Genomic DNA, 18,290 nt, shown 5'->3' with positions numbered 1-18,290 from the left:
AATAATTATGATAAGTTATACTAATCGGTATTTTACACTATTAAGAAGTCTGGATACGTATTTTGATTTGAAATATTCACAATATGGTACATTTTGTTTATCGTTATTCGTCATCTTTAAATTTATATTCACTGTTATTGTCGACGTCACAAAAACTTCGGTCCAATAGGGGTAGTACAAAAATATTTTTAGCGAAAAAATACACCACACTGTTAATAATGCATAATAATTTACATATAATAAATTGTATAAAACTAGTTAAGTTGTTTAGTCCCTTCATTCAACGTGATACAAACAGCAAACTAGTTAACTTCGGACAACGAACAACAAATGTTTAATTAATGTAAGTACTAAGTAGCTATTTTTTAAAAATATTCCGGTATAATACAATATAGTAGATCACCAAGGGACACTTTGAATTTTCGCATTAGAAGAAACACATCATACGACTATTACGATTCATACGATTCATACGTGAACGTTAGTCGATTCGAACACACGTTTCTAAACTCGTAAGAATATAAATTAACCGTGACACACATTGATCTGAAATGATGAAAAACAGTCATATGACATACAGTCATAAGTGATTTAAAAATCAATGGTGATCTACTGAATTATTTGTCGCAAACTACACGTAATACATAAAACAAACACTAAATTATAAATTTTAATTTTCTAATAATCTTTAATTTTTAAAGTTACAATACATTTCACGTCTACGAGGAAAATAATTAAAATTACACAAAATAAAAATAATTAGAACATTTTCTGAAAATTACTGACGGTTTTATCATTTTAAAAAATGTAAAAAATAAATCATTATTTTTATTGATTTTGAATTTGTACAATTTTTCAATCAATTGATTTTGTTAATGCAAAAATTTCGGCATGGATTATTTTATGATATTAAGTATTATAGGTTTGTAATTTTCTTTGAACCCGTTCCTTTAACATTTTTTATTGAAATTTACTACAAAAGATAAAAGAATATGGATAAATTTATAATTAAGTATAACAAATATGAAGAAGTGATAAACCAAAAGAAGTTTCAAACAATGGTTCAAACCAACTTTCCGATGATGCTGATGACCCTGTTAATATAACACCAGTCTTAAGATTAGAGAAAAAAGATAGAATTGACAAAGGTCCTTCTTATCAACCAAAATTTGATTTTTCTAGAACAATGATTGGCTCGAAGTATAGAAGTTTTCAAATCGAATGGTATAATAAGTATCCGTAGTTAGAATATAGTAAAGTTTTTGATTCAGCATTTTGTTTTTACTGTCGTGTATTTTCTTTAAATGATGTAGTTACTATAAGTCATACTGATTTCGCTTTTATAAGAAAAGGATTTAAAAACTGGCATAAAGCAAATAAATGTTTACATACCCATGAAAAATCTCAAGACCATCAACATAGCGTTTCTTCTTGGAATAGTTATACGAAAGATAAATCGATTGATATTTTGTTAGGCGATCAGAAAGAATTATTTAAAATAAAATCAGGAAAAATAAAAATTGTTGAATAATAGAAAGGTTTATTGATATTGTTAAGTGTTTGGCAAAAGAAGATAAACCATTTAGAGACCATGACGAAAGAAAAATCAGCATTGAACGAGGACTGTTTTTAGATTTTGTTGATTTATTGTCTAAATTTGATCATATTTTAAAACACCATTTAACAAATGGACCCCAAAATGCTTTATATACAAGTGAAAAAATCCAAAATGACATTATTATTAGTATAAACAACATAATTTTACGAAAATTATCTCGTTCTGTTCACAACAAACTTGTTTCAATAATAGCTGACGAAACAATTGATTGTAGACATAATGAACAAATGCCAATAGTATTGAGATTTTTGGATGATGATCTTAATTCTCCAGTAGAATATTTAATAACTATACGTAGACTTACGTCAGTAGATTCCTAAAGTATTTTTAATGAGTTGAAAATTGTTCTCTCTGAATTTAAAGTAAATTGGAAGAATGTGTTATCAGTTTGCTTTGATGGTGAGGCAGCCATGTCAAAGAGTGTATCAGGAGTTCAAATGAAGTGCGAAGAATTAAACATTAAAATTGTATATGTGCATTGTTACGCACATTGTTTGAACTTAGTATTAGTTGATGCCTGTACACAAGACAATAGATTAATTTTTTGATTTTTTTGGAATTATACAATTTATTTACATATTTATTGAAGGAAGTTGTTCACGCCACGCAACTTTTGAAAGAATTTCTCAAGAGATTGGTTCAATATTGAGAACATTAAAGTTTCTTTTTACGACTAGGCGAGCTTGTCGTGGGGAAGCTGTTAGTGCGATTAAAGTTCAGTCATCCTTAAAGCGCTGAGTGAAATAATTGAGACAACTAAACAAAGTGATATTAGAGTAAAAGGAATTGGTTTATTACATCAAGTAAAATCTTTTAATTTTATATTTGGGTTAAAAATGATGCACCTAATTATTCAATTAATAGTTAAAGTGAGTGAATTGTTACAAAGTCCCGATATTAATCTCATTAATGTTATGTCTAACATTAAGTGTCTTCGAGAATCTTTTATACATTTAAGAAACGTTAAAGAATTTCAAAACATTTTTAATGAAGCTAAAGATGTGTGCGTAAAACAAAAAATAGATATCTCAATAGTTTAAAAATGGAAGATCTCAAGTCGCTACGATGAATCTGTCATAATACAACATTATTATGAAACTAAAGAAGAAGAATTACGATATATAAGTTACTATCCAATTTTAGATAGTATGATATCTGTATTAGGTTTAAGATTTCAGCAGGAAACAATCAAAATTATGAATGATATGGGAAATCTATTAAATCTAAAATTAAATAAAGAAGAAGCTGATATTTTAGAAAGAAAATTCAAAATGCCTCAAGATGAATTGATGGCAGAAATAAGATTATTAAAAGCAGATCCGGCTGTTCCTACTGGAAAATCAGAAACGTCGTTATGTGGATGGATCCAGTGGATACACGAAAATGAAAAATACAAAATTAACACGGCTTTTAGTACGGCAATTCAAACATTTTCCATCATCCCTATAACAAGTTACTCTTGCGAAAGAGCGTTTTCTAAATTGACTCATGTGAAAACAAAATTAAGGTCGACCATGAAACAAAATCGATTGAAGTCACTCATGATCATGTATGTCGAACAGGAACTAACGGTCAAAGTTGAAGCTTCTGAAGTTATAGAGGAATTTAAAATCATTATACCATCTAATAGACGTTTGCTGTTATAAGTAAAATTAATAATAATGATAAGTAAATAATTTACTAATTTATAATTATTATAAACAAAGTAAAATATGACTATTTTTTTTTCTAATGTTATTTTAGTGTATTTATAACTAAACACTCGTATGTATAATATTTTATAAACTAATGTATGAATAAAAAAAAATTTTTTTTTTTTTAAGAAGAATATATGAAAATAAAAAATAATTATTAATAAATAGGATAAATGCAAGCATATTTTAAAGTTTTTTAGAGTATGCTTGTCTCTAGTCCTGATCATTATAGGTACTTAATTCTTGATATGATATAAGAATATTAGGTAAATATTATACAATAATAATAATTAATACATATAATAATATAATAAAATATACACTAGTGAACAGTTATTAAAATTTAAACTTTCGTGTATATAAAATACCATCATATGGAAGAAAATTATAGTCTAGAGCGGTTCATGTGCTTTTAAGCCAAATTACTTTCTGTATTTCAAAAAATAAGACTTGGCACATTCTAATGTAAAACGCTAGTTTCGCCTATGAATATATGTCATATATCTGTGTGCAACTAAAGAAATATGATTGATAATATTTGGAAAACATTGTATACTTTCATTTTTCATTCACTCCTGGGGGCCGTAACACTCTTCTGACCATCAAACGTCCATTTGAAAACGAAACTGGCTTCTCGTACATGCGAGTACCATATTGTGCATACTCCACTCATAATATATTATTATTATAGACTTTATTGCGGAATCCGTGTCCCAAATGATCTTAGGCAGCCTCTAGGCTCGTTATATATTTTTTCTCTCTGACCAAATCATATAGTTGATAGGTATATTGACGACATACAATATATAATCCGGGATTTCGTAATGATATTCGTAATGATAGATTAATGATAGATGGTAGAGCATGTTCCTCCGAGAATACGTTGCGATATGTCTATATTCAGAAAGTGAAATGGTACGAAGGTGTGACCCGGATTGTTCAATAAATGCAAAGTTATTGTATTTTACGCAATTTAGCAAACGAAAAATAAAATATGAAAATATAAAACCATTCCCGTGATGTATTAATGTAATGTAATTTTTATTATTGCATATGTGAAACTACATGTTCGTGTCGTACTGAAGTTTGAAAGTATCAGTTTATAAAAATATAATCATAGCAATATAACATACCAAATCGTACATTTCTTTTTCGGTTTAAATAATTTGCAATTTAAACAGAAATAATTATAATATATATTTTTTTTACGCTTTTTATAACTATCAGTATAATAAATAATTTCAATAAAATATATTATCTCATATGCATGAGCGTAGCTAAAATTTGAATCAGGGAGGGGCAAAAACATAAAATGATTAGTGTTAAACTCGTAATTCAAATTATCTACAGATAGACCACTGGATAACACATAAAACGTCAAAACGATTACACGTGTAGATATCACTCGGTCCCACTAAACTATTTTTAGAATTATATCTTATTTAATTTTTGATTTTAATGTAAAACTTACACGTTTGGGTATAAACAAATATAATTTAGTTTGAGGCGCAGGGGTGGGAAAGTGCCCCCCCTGCCCCACCTTCGCTACACCCATGCTCATATGTAATGGTTTATAAATGGTAATTTATTTTTTTAATGAGTTATTTATATTTTATTTTAGGTCGAGTTATTTATTTAAATAGCGCTCAAAAATTCATTTTTGGAAATCCTAACATTTATTAGCACACTAGTCGTAATTAATGAGTTATCATTTTTTTTAGTTTCTAGTATGTAATAAACGAAAACTAAAATGTTGTGATTGAGTTTGAAGTTTTTTGCCGTAAACAAATCAAAATAAAATCTATTATTAAACTTACCTAAAAATAAAACTTTTATAAAAAGAAGCGTATCATAAAAATATTATAAAACTTAAAATTCTTATAAAAAAATTGTATAGCCAATTAATTAATAATAATAATTAAGCAATTAGTTATTACGAATAAAATTATGAAAACTAATTATTAGACTATACATTAACCACAAAAACAGTCTTAATGAGCAAATTAGCTTACTAAATATGAATAGTAGAAAATGCAATATTATTACATAACAGCGTTACGGTTTATGATCTATTAGTTTTCCGTTAAACATTTTATATTATTTTCCAAACTCAAATAATCTAAACAAATGCGGTCTAACCACAGCACAAAATAATAACAACTTTTGCATAGTTAAAAAAAATCTCATTAGTATTTATGGTCAATACACAACATTTGTACCAGTTTTCTTTGGTTGCTAACAAATATTTACCATTAGAAAATAAACCGCATTGCATCTACATTCGCCAATCTGTGTTTAATTATGTATAAGTTGTGAAATAGTCAAATATTTAAATGAGGATTATTTTTACTTACATTTAAAGCTATAGTGAAGTTTAGACAAAAACATAGTAATTAGTTTATAGATTATGAAAAAATTTATGAAAATGTATAAAAAAATTCATTGATCAATGAAGTATGTATTATGTGTGTTAAAACGGAAATAATATGATAGAAAAAAATGTATTGTTAAATAATTTGTTATTCATTACATTGACTAAACATTAATTAATGTAAATTAAAATTATTAAACATGATTCATCATTGAGATATATCCAATTTTTATTTTTATTTTTATACAGAAAAATTTTGTTTAAACTGTATTTACTAAATTATTGTTAGTTATTAATCTATAATGGTTATAAGATATAACTTATATAACTAAGTTATATTAAGTTATAACTTATAACTTAATATAACTAATTTTTAAGTTTGAAAAATTAAGAGATACGATGAGAATCGTAATCAGTTCCATTTCTGGTGGTTCATTTTTTTTTTTTTTTTATATATAAATTGTTTAAACTTCAGAATAATGAAAGCTTTGTTTTAATAATGGATTTAATAATCAATTAAATTAGCATAATATGATGTAGTGATTATCTACAGTTATCTTTCGGTATCTTTTGTGTTAGATTCTAAAACATTTTGTACATTAATAAATTTTTGTATACATTAATGTTTCTAAAAATATACAGTATATTAAGCACATTAATACAAAATCTTATATTTAACTATCCAATATTAGTTATTATGATAATATTATTATTATTATTATAATAATTATGACATATAGATATTTTTCTTTATATATTTATATCTATATAATTTATCTATATATATTAGAATATAAATATGTGAATGAAGTTTTTTAATGCAGTATTTGAATAATGGCCTATCTTTTACTATGACTTAAAAAAAAAAAAAATTCTAAATATCAATTTTATATAACTACGTAGTAATGATATTTTAGAAGAAAAATATTTGAAATCGATTCAATTTTCAATGAATGAGAGAGAGCAATATAAAATTAAAAAACAAACTTTAATAATGCTAATTAGCTTCAACGCATTATGTTTGTAGTGCTAGAGACTGATTAAATAATATTTTCTTTGTAAATTAATAAAAAAAAGTTGCCAATCTGATTGTCAGACTTTACAATAATGCATTATAATTTCTTATGGTGTTTTTAAAATAATATTGTGTATCACCCAATTTTTCAAGAACTTCCTGAGACCATTATTAGTAGCGAGCGTGAGATATTCTAAATGAATAAGTTTATTCAGTCAAAAAGATTCCGAACTTATAAAGTTAAACTGTTTACAGAAATTCAAGATAAACTGTGAATATTTATGAGAAATAATTTAATTTATTATATAAAAATCTACAAAAAGTATGTTCGTTATTGGATTCGCATTTAAAAGTGTGAAAAGCGTAGTATAAAATTAACCGTTTTTTTTTACATACTCTGAATTGCTTTCATTGATTGAAAATTGAACTAATTTCAATTTTTTTTCCCGAAATATCTTGAAATGCTGAAAAATATTTTTTTATTTTTTAAATTATTAAAAATGATAGGCTGTATGTACGTAGGGTATGTAGAAAATCGAGACGAGTGGAAGTTTAGGACAAGAGTGTTCGACCCCAAATAGTTGGGAGAAAGGCGAAGGAAAAGAAGAAGAAGATTAAAAATGATAAGCTATTTCTCAAATAAAATTATATTTAAATATATATTATTATTAATTATATTAAAATAAATATTTAAAAAATCGCCACTCAAATATTCTATTTTGATTATGAGTTATAGTGATTAACTTTCCCTTTAATTAACATATTGTATATCGAATTGTATTCAATCATTTGTCAATAAAATGATTAATTATGAACATTTTAGAAGGAACGAAAAAGATGTCTCATAGCCTTCAAATCCATTTTATTTTATTCGAAATTATTTAAATATTTTTAAGCTTCATAAGAGAGGACCAACATGTATAACTAAGTGATTATTATTAAATTATTTGTGACTAATAATAATTTATAGCATCTACTAAGGGTACATTCTTATTTAAAATATATTTAATGTTTTTATTATATTATACATATTTTAATTTTTTTTATTTAACAAAAGTTCAATTGCTTCATGTAAATTTTCCAGGAAGTAATATTTTTCTTGGATCTCAATGAAATTTAGACAGTGGACGGTGATGTGTGGTTTGATGGTATTTGTTTAGAATAAAGATGGTTCTGTTTTTTCCATCCGGTGTCCCCGTGAGAATTTAGTGGGACTAAATTTAGGTTTTTTTTTATTAATATATTAAAGTGAATTTACAACAATAATAAGAAAGAATAAATAAGAGAGAATAATCAATGTATCTTATATTATCTTTGTATGAATTCAGAAAATAACAGTGTGTGAATTAAGTTACTAACCTTCACGGGTAAAGTATATTCACTAACAGAAAGATAACTATTTTTAAATTAAAACATACTGCCTAACATTATTTGTAATTAAATTTGTATTTAAATAAACAAAAGTGTTTTGAATGTTAAATTAAGAACAATTAAAATGGTAATTTATTTTAAATCAATGTTTTATATATTTTTATTTTGGTTTAGTTTTAGAAATATTTTATGTGAATATTAAGAATACATGTTATAGTACTTCAAAAGTCAAACTTTAATGTGGCTGTTAAGAATATTTTAAAACCTAATACGAAATAGTAAATTTTGATTTTATTGTAATAACAAATAACAATTTACACGTTAAAACCAATTTTAATAATAGTATGTATAATTAGTAAATTTCTTGTAAAAAAAAAAAAAAAAACTCTGTTGATACTTGATAAGTTTATAAAAAAGTTATAGCTAAATATATGCAACTTTAATACTATAACATTATTTCAACATATAAATATTATCTAATATTATATACGTATAGGTATTATTTAAAAAAAAACATCGAAGACTTTTTATAAATTTTTTGACTTTCCGGTATGCCAATTGTTTTTTTCTAATAAATGTAATACATATATTATTTATAAATACTAAATATTCAATCAATGATTAATTCGTATATTTTATCACTTAATAAATTGCGTATGATGTTATTCTAACGATTTTAAAAATATTATGTCAATATATCTTTTTAAAACTTTTTTTAACTCTTTTTAACATGGCGTATAAATCAAGAGGTTACTTAATACATTAGTCATGTTTAACACATAATATAATGAATTTTAATTATTTTGTTAAACTTCCTGGATGTGATGATTAGAATATATTGTTATCATTTTTTGTTCTATAAAATTATAATGACGATTTATGACTATAATGAGTATAATAATATTTATATTGTGTTAAATAACATAGGATGTATATTTATTATTAAATAGATGTTTGAGAATAGTTTAGTTTTTACACAACGTATAAAGGTTACAAGCTCACAACAGTTACATGTTTACGTGTACAATTTTATGTAATTTACCATATATCTGTATAATACAATTTGAACAGTGTTGTATTAGATATTGTGTGTAATGTATAAAGTATTATTATATGTATATGTATAGTAAAAATATTATACATTTTAATGATTTTTTTCAATTTAAATGATAAAGAGCTGTATAAATATTACAGTAGGTAGGTATAATTGTTTTTATTACGATTTTATTGACTCTGTATATAAATGAAGATGCATTTTTAATTCGTAGCCGATCGTATATTATAAATATAATAAGATTTTAGGCTAAGCATTTATTTATTTATTTAAACTGTGTATTTATATATTAATTTACGAGTATTAACCATTCATTAATTTTTATTTTATTTTTATATAATTTTATTGTAATTGTTTAATTATATAATTGTTTTGCTGTATTTTTTAATGATACTTCGAGGAGTATTTTGACTTGAATACATACCCTTATCGTTGGGACTAAGAACTGTGAGCCTTCCTATTTATATGATAAATATGGTATTTATAACTGTTAAATGATAACATTAATAACTCTAATAATAATTAGATAATAATAATAATAAAAGTCTGTATTGTAAAAAACTAACTCTACTACTAATGGAGGGAATACTTGCCACACCATTAAACAATTTCGATCAAATCTCGTACTATGCCTTCTGACCCAGTACAACCTTAATCCCATTTTCCTACTGACGTAGGTCGTGTACTCTCTGTCGCTGGTATACTTAAAAATTAAATTACAAAATACTATATGAAATTATGTTTGTATTATTATTATAATTTAGTAGTAGAATTACAAAAATCAAGAATAACGATAGTTAAATTAATACATAAACTATGCATTATTATTTTTTATTGCATATTATATAACTGGACAATAAGATAAATTAGATAATGAACATTGGCTCAACTAGAGTTCAAATCTTGGAGATGCTACATTATAAACCTACCATTATATGATCAATATTTAGATTATACTATTATTATATTCACAATTCTATTATACAAAGTGTGACTATTAAATAACAAGATTTTCACTTTATAAAAATGTATTTATAATTTTTAGTCATTTACCATTTTTTCCCTTCTTTAGTTTTTCAAACTTCTCCGAGTTCGATACATCACACCATTTACATTTTCAAATTATTGAAACAGTGTTGATAATTTTATTCTTGTAGTATTCAAATACCTCTGTCGATTTTGTTTTTACAGTTTCAGCTAATACAAAATATGTCCTTTTTAACGCACATTTTTATTTTGAAATAAGCCAGAAATAGTAGAACTGACATTCGATTTTTAGCCACAAACTTCCTTACAGATAAAGCATTACCAGCCGGTACGTTTTGATGTAAGATCCAGGATTCAGTTTTCCAAAATTCTGGTCGCTTTTTTCTTACTCGTTCTCTGAGTGTCAACAAGACTTTTAAAAAATAATGTTGATTTATAGTTTATTCTTGTGGTATCCATTCAATCATAATTACAAATATCCTAAATTACAATCAACATGACTTTTGATTTTGATTTGTTCATTCGAGCTATTTTCATATTTAGTGATGTTTTTCAATGGACTGCCTTTAAGTTTTGGGATCATATTGGAAAATCCAAGTTTTATCGCATGTTATCACCTTTTTCAATAAGTATGGCTGGTTCACTCTCCATCCGATCAACAACTGTCTATATAAATTTATCACCTGCCGCCTTTTTGTTTCTGAGAGAGTTTTTAAGCACCATTTTAGCGCAGACTTTTGTCATGTTGAATTGATCATGTGAAATTTGTCTTACGGTCTCTTTGTCAATATTAACTATTTCAACTATCATTCTAATACTTGGTCACCGATATTTTCGTGTGATACCATTGATTTTTGAAATGTCACCGTTAGCTTTTTGATGAGCATAGATGGCCAACACGTTGTTCGTCTTTAATTTTATTACGAAATTCAAGAAATCGTTAACGCCAGTCATAAACACGTGATCGTGACAACAGAATTTCCATATACACTGATTAACAAACGTAAGATTTCCGTGAAATCTGGAACAATTAACTATAAATATTTTTAATTTACAATTAAATGGAAATGAGAGTGTATTAAATTAATCGGGGGTGCTTAAACACTCCTAGCACCCCTTTAGTTGCACCATTAATAATGAAATATGATTACTATAAATTGAAGAATCGATAAATTATTAATTTAATAATTAATTAATTGATAAATAAATTTTTTATAGTGACATTAAGACCTGTATTCCTTGTATTTAATATAAAAATAAAATTCCCACGTCGCGCACTTGCACGTCGTTTCTTTGTGTTGTGTATACATAATATACCTAAATATAATCCACGTATTGTGTTTATGCTGTACACAGTACACCTCCTTTAATTTTTAATTGCACGGTTGATAGTCATATTAGTTCTTAACAATATTCAAAATTGAAAATTTAATAATAACAAAAAGGTTCGTTATATTATTTTTTGAATAAAAATATATTTGAATTCCTTGTTAAATTATGAACTGTTCGTTAAAAACTGGGATTTAATCAGTGAAAAGGAAATTGGAAAAAAATTAAATAAAACAAATAAAATTAAAATTGCTATTCATATTGTTTTATCAGGAATACTGAAATTTTCAATGCTACATTAATTCCAGTGACTACGTCACTGGAGGGAGGGGGTGAGGGGGCTTCAGTCCCTATGAAATGTTAAGAAAATTATATTAATAGTCTATAAAAATCGCTAAAAAAGTAAAAATATTTAAAAATGTTAGTATTAACACTTAAAAATTATCTATCTGTGGTAGTAGGTATTTAATGCATATAATATTGTGAATCGGTCGCGAATCGCGAATTCAACTTCAGAGTCAAGACTGGTCGGATTCGCATTATTATCTACTCATAGAGACATTGAAATTTCAAATTATCAAATATTTGACATATTTGTTAACAGTGGAAAGGTTTAAAGGTTAAAATATTCACTTAAATTTTTTGTCATTTAATAATAAAAATAATTCAAAATGTTAAAAGTAATCAAATAGGTATTGTTAATAATTTTTATTCATCATATTATATTCATGTTTCTTAAGTAGGAGTTTGTTTTATTATATAAAATGTTGGTCTATTACATATATGTTCTATTTAAAAAAAAAATGCATTGCTATTTTTATTATTATTTTTTAATAATACATTTTAATACATGTAAAATAATTTATTTTATATTACTATAAAATACAATATCCAAAGTATTTAAAGTATACAAGTATATAAATATAACGCTTAACAAGTTTTGGGGATGCTTTTTTTTTTAAAGTAAATAGAATCTCCCTTCTTTAATTTTGCTAAGTCGAGCACTGTACACAAGAGTATTATTAAATAAATATATGTTAAGGGTTATATGAAACAAAATCTAAAATATAACTTTGACATCCACATGTTAAACTTATAGAAGAACCTATTTAGACCATCGCTAGGTAAAAATTGATCTGCCCCCCCCCCCAGAAAAAAAATTCTAGCTATGCCACTGGTTAATTCATAGTAGGTAGTAACAACAGTATTTATAAAAACAATTGACCAAATGTATGGAATAAAGCTCAATGGTTAAAATGTAATGAAAAATATCCGTAGTGTCAGATTAGAAATTAGGATGCAATATTTGTTCATCCGGAACATACTTAGAGGTTTCAAAGAAAGAGAAATTAAGTATTTCTCATGAGTGGAGTCATGGTTCATTTGAGGATTCTAGGAAAAATCGTACTAACCAACCATCAAATCTTTCTATTCAAATTAAAAAAACATTATGAGTCTGAAGGAAAGATTTAATTCGAAAGATAATTCTATAAAACTAACAATACAATAATTAACACTTGTGGAATATTTTTTCAATAAAATACTTATAAGTTATATTATTACACATTAAAATGAACTTAAAAAAAAAAAATATTGATAATAATTTGTTTTTTTTATATTAATTTCTATACAATCTACGTCTGTGTTACTATATAATTACTATATAAATACCTTCTATCAAAACATTAGGTAAAACATATAGTACATTAAGATCTAACATCTAATGGTACTATAGTTTTAGTATACCCTCTAATTTTGTATGACTACAGCACTGTCTAAAACTAATATTTAATAGTTTTAATTTAAAAAACTGTATGAATGAAATATTATCGATAGAAGTGAAATGTAAGAGTAATATTTAAGTTTTAGATTTTATAACATTTTAAAATTGAAATAGACATTTTTATAACTTTTCTAAATGAGGCATTATTTAAATATATTAAAAATTAAGTTTGGGTTTATTATTTTATACACCGGTTTTATAGTCTAATTTAGAATAGACGACTTAATTTGATTAATACATATGTACTATAAATAATTATTGTAGTTAATGTATACATATAACATATCAATCATATTTTATTTGTATAAATAAAATTGTTAATTGTAATATAAATTAATTATATTAATTTGTGTAAGTCTATGATTCAAATTTAATACATTACCTCAATTTTTTCTGATTATATGAACATAAAATTAAAAATATATTTGTAAATATTCAGACTTTAGAAATATTAGAAGATATTTAAAATGAAAATTAATTATATTTTAACCCTGCCATTAAAAATTGAAACCACTATTTTTTTCCTATATATAATTCTTTGATAATTATCTTATATGTAAAAATTAAAATCTTGTTTTCTATTGATTATACTGTAACCGTGCTTTACGGACAACACGTTTAATTATTTATAATTTTATTTTAAGTGATTTTGAAAAATGTTGTATGACGATTCATCACAACTCAATGGAAATATGTTTATCTATTTTTGATAAGATTCGTCAACAGAATTTATGATTAATTTTTTTTGTAACTTTTAAGTATATGACAAAAAATAAATGGTCGTATGTCAATGGTCTATAACTTAAACTTTTTTTGACAAATTGAATGTGTCAAGTAAATGTTAGATAAAACAAAACATAAAATGAGGAAAAAAGGAATATTGTTTTAATACATTTTTTATTGATTAGAAAAAGCCCATAACATTTTTATTAACAAATGTATTATTATTATAATGGTATCAATTTTTTTTTTAATAACTACCTATTCTGAAAAATTATTAACTTTAAATTCGCTGTATAATGAAGTATGGATGAATATTTTTACAAAATTTTACCAAAGTCCTTGTGTTTGAAATACGAACGTAAATCGTAAAACAAAAATTATTTTATGTTTGAAAAGTAAAGGTTTGTATAAAAAATATTGTAGTAAATAAATAATCGAATCACAAAATAATACTTTATAATTAGTGTTATAAAATGATAAACTTAGATTTAAATTCTTTATACCATCTATACTTATATTATTGTTATACGGTAAAGTTTAATTTAATTAATACCTAAATTTAAGAACTATTTGGACTAGGTGTATAGGTTATCATAATTATTGGTAATTTATGTTAAGCATTAGAAGATCATGCGCTGGATTACATAAATATTTTTTAAATTAAGTTAATTTAAATAAAACTATTAAATTAAGATTTAAAAAATTTGAACTCTATCGACCATATACCATTTATAATTTATATATTATGAAATTGTTAATGATTTATATGATTTATATGTATTTGAAAACAGATTATTTTTACATAATTAATATTCTTGAATTATTGATTCTTATAAATGTACAGTTCTATTCACATCAATTATTCTCTGATGACCCCATTGATGATTTTCTTCAATATTTTAACATAATTATTCCAAACACTTCCCCGAATGTCAACTATAAAAAAAATCTGTTAAAATGAATAGCTGTCTTTATATATAACTGTTGAGATACAATATCAACTGATGGCTTTTACCTCATTTTTTTTATTTTTCGAATCGTCGTAAATTTATTACAATTATAAACTTATCTTGATCGGACGACCGATATAATTATTCACACAATAATTAACAACAAACTAACTAACCTACACCACGTATGAACGTTCGACCGTTCACCGGTGCACAGTGTTATAACAATAATTGGTCAAAACCCAAAGTAAAAATTATCATTTGAAATTTATTTCTCTATATTATTCGTTTACCTACTGAATATAGATAATAAAATATGAACCCATTTTGATATCAGCGTGCTTATTATATAACTGTCCACGACATTTATGATCATCTCAGTATATTTTCTTCTTGTTTGACTCTATACTTTGTTGTCTGTTATTAGTTACGTATTCGGCTGTTAAAAGTTTAATTTAAACAGAATAATTTAAATTTTTTTTTCATCGATTCGTCGGAAGTTGACACGTAAGTTTTATTATTTTGAATAATTTAGTGAATTTTTAATTTTATATTATGGCTATTTAAATCTATATTATTGAATCCCATCACAGTATACTTTAGGTGCTACTGTATATATTTTTAGTCTGACCTACTTTTGTTTTTAGAACTATTTGAAATTATTTTTAATTTAGTAATTCAATAAATGATAAAAACTATTTTTGCTTATAGTTGCCTATTTATGAGTTATGCATTTTTATCTGAATTATGGAAACTCGTCGCAATATTTTTGAATTTATGTAAACAATTGAAGGTGACAGTAGTTTGAAAATTCAATACGTGCAAAATAACTTAAATAAATTATTTGATCGTGAAAAATATTCTAATAAAATCTTGAATTCTATTAAACAATCCATATATCGTGTAAGCAGCGAAATTTTTAAACGATGGAAAAAAGTAATAGGACCAAAGTAATTTATTATAAAAATAATCTTGAATGGCTAAGTAAACCAATTTATGAAAAACCAAAAAATAATACTACTAACCCTGATGAATTACTTTCTACAGCTAAAGGAGGTGGTCCAAAAATAGCATTTGAATTATCTAGTGATAGATCAAAGCGTAGATAAGCGGAAGTTATTCGAAGACATATTTCTAAATCTCAATTGACATATGCTACGTCTATGACTTTACGATCATTGGGAGAAGTGGACACTGCAAAGTTATTGAATGAATCTACTAATACTACTCCTACAAGGGTATCTAAAATTAGAAAATATTGGGAAAATAAAAATAAAAAAATGTCTGTCACTCGAATGAACGAAAATAAAGCATTGTCATTACTAGTAAATGCTAAATTAACTAAATATCAGTATCAACTTATTAGATTAAATGTTAAAGAAAACGATTCAGATATATACCCACCTTACAAATTAATGAGAGAAGCAAAAACACGGTACTATCCTCCCAAAGAAGCGTTTAAAATTACTGAATCTCTTGCTAAAATGTATCTGCAAGAACTCCTTGATCATACGGCTTTTCGTATAATATAATGTCAGTGGAGTGTAGTTGATAGTTTTTTTTACCGAGAATATTACTTCTATGACTTTGATTACGAAATGGGGTTTTGATGACAGTACAGGTCATAGTGAATATAAGCAAAAATATAACGAAGATTTTAGTGACTCACGAATAATTTTAACATCATTAGTACTTATTCAGTTATTTGTGAGTATATCCCATTCACACAAACAAGCTATATGCCAAAATCATCAGCCGTATTCTACAAGATATTGTCGACTAATACGATTTCAGTTTAAAAAATAAATAAAAGAAATAAGTTTAAAAGAAAAAAAATACATCGAAAATCAAATTAAAGAATTAAAACCGATCAAATTATCAATAAATAACTATAATATAGATATTTCACATGACATACAACTTACAATGGTTGATGGAAAAGATTGCAATGCGATTACATCTACTACTTCGGCACAAAAATGTTATATTTGTAAGGCTACACCAGTAGAAATTAATCAAATCGAAAAAGTTACAAATAAGGAGATAGACCCAGCAACACTTTGTTTTGGCCTTTCAACTCTACATGTTTGGATTAGGTTTTTTGAATATTTTTTACACATTTCTTACCGTCTGGATATAAAAAAGTGGCAAGTAAGGGGTGAAGATAAAGACAAATTTTTATCTAGGAAAAAAAATTCAAGAAAAATTTAAAACCATTATGGGGTTAAAAGTAGATTATGTAAGATCAGGAGGTGAAGGAACATTCAATTATGGGAACACTTCTCGACGATTTTTTGATAACCCTCAAAAAGCAGCTGAAATAACTGGAATAAAAGAAATCCTTATTAAACGTTGTGCAACAATTCTTAAAGCTATGTCATCTGGTTATGAAATAAATGAAGAATAATTCAGTGAATACGCAATTGAAACAGCTAAATTGTTAATAAAAGAATATCCTTGGTAATATATGCCATCCTCAGTACACAAGATATTATTACATGGCTCATTAGTCATTTCTGCTGTTTTACTTCCCATTGGCCAAATGTCTGAAAAAGCACAAGAAGCAATTAAGACCTAAAAAATATTCGCGAAAATTATTTTAGAAAATGGTTCTAGGATTGAAACAAACGAAGTCCTGTTACATGGACTATTAGTGTCATCTGATCCAATCATTTCTATCCTAAGAAAGTTACCAACCAAAAAAATGTCATCTTTCTCACAAGAAGTATTACAATTACTAATTGCTGTACAACCAACAAATGATTTGAAAGAAAATAGTTCAAGTGCAAGTGATAAAAATTAATACAAATATTTATTGTTATATTTTGTATATTTTTATATTCAGTATTAATAATTTACAGTGTTTTTTATTTCAAATTGTAATTTTTAATTTTAATAAATAAATGAAAATTTGACTTCTTTAGTGTAAAAAATATAATAATATTCAATAAGTGTCAGTCTCTAATATGATAATACTTCTTCAAAAAAATATGTAAAAATATTTGTAACAAAAAAAAATGTATTACAGGAAACAAAACCTGTATAATAAAATATATCATTATGTAGGTATTTTTTAATAAAATATATCAAAAACAATTTACAATACTAATTTATGTATTGAATTAACACACAAAACTAAAATTAAATTATTTAATTAAAAATATAGTTTTGACCATAAAAGTAAGTTATTTGGCCCACTGTGCGGTGGCTAGAGCCGCCACTGATTAGTATAAACTAATATCTAATGTAATAATAACAAGTTATGATAAATAATAATTCTAGAAATAATAAAAATTTGTTTTTGCATATTTTTCCATATTTTCGTATATAAAATGCATATTATACAATTTTTTATTGCATATAAATCCTAGCCCTAATTATGAGTCATTTATTCG

The sequence above is a fragment of the Sipha flava genome, unplaced genomic scaffold, assembly GCF_003268045.1.
Source record: "Sipha flava isolate LNK unplaced genomic scaffold, YSA_version1 261_pilon_pilon, whole genome shotgun sequence".
Lineage (NCBI taxonomy): Eukaryota > Metazoa > Arthropoda > Insecta > Hemiptera > Aphididae > Sipha > Sipha flava.
This window is presented reverse-complemented; position numbering follows the sequence as displayed.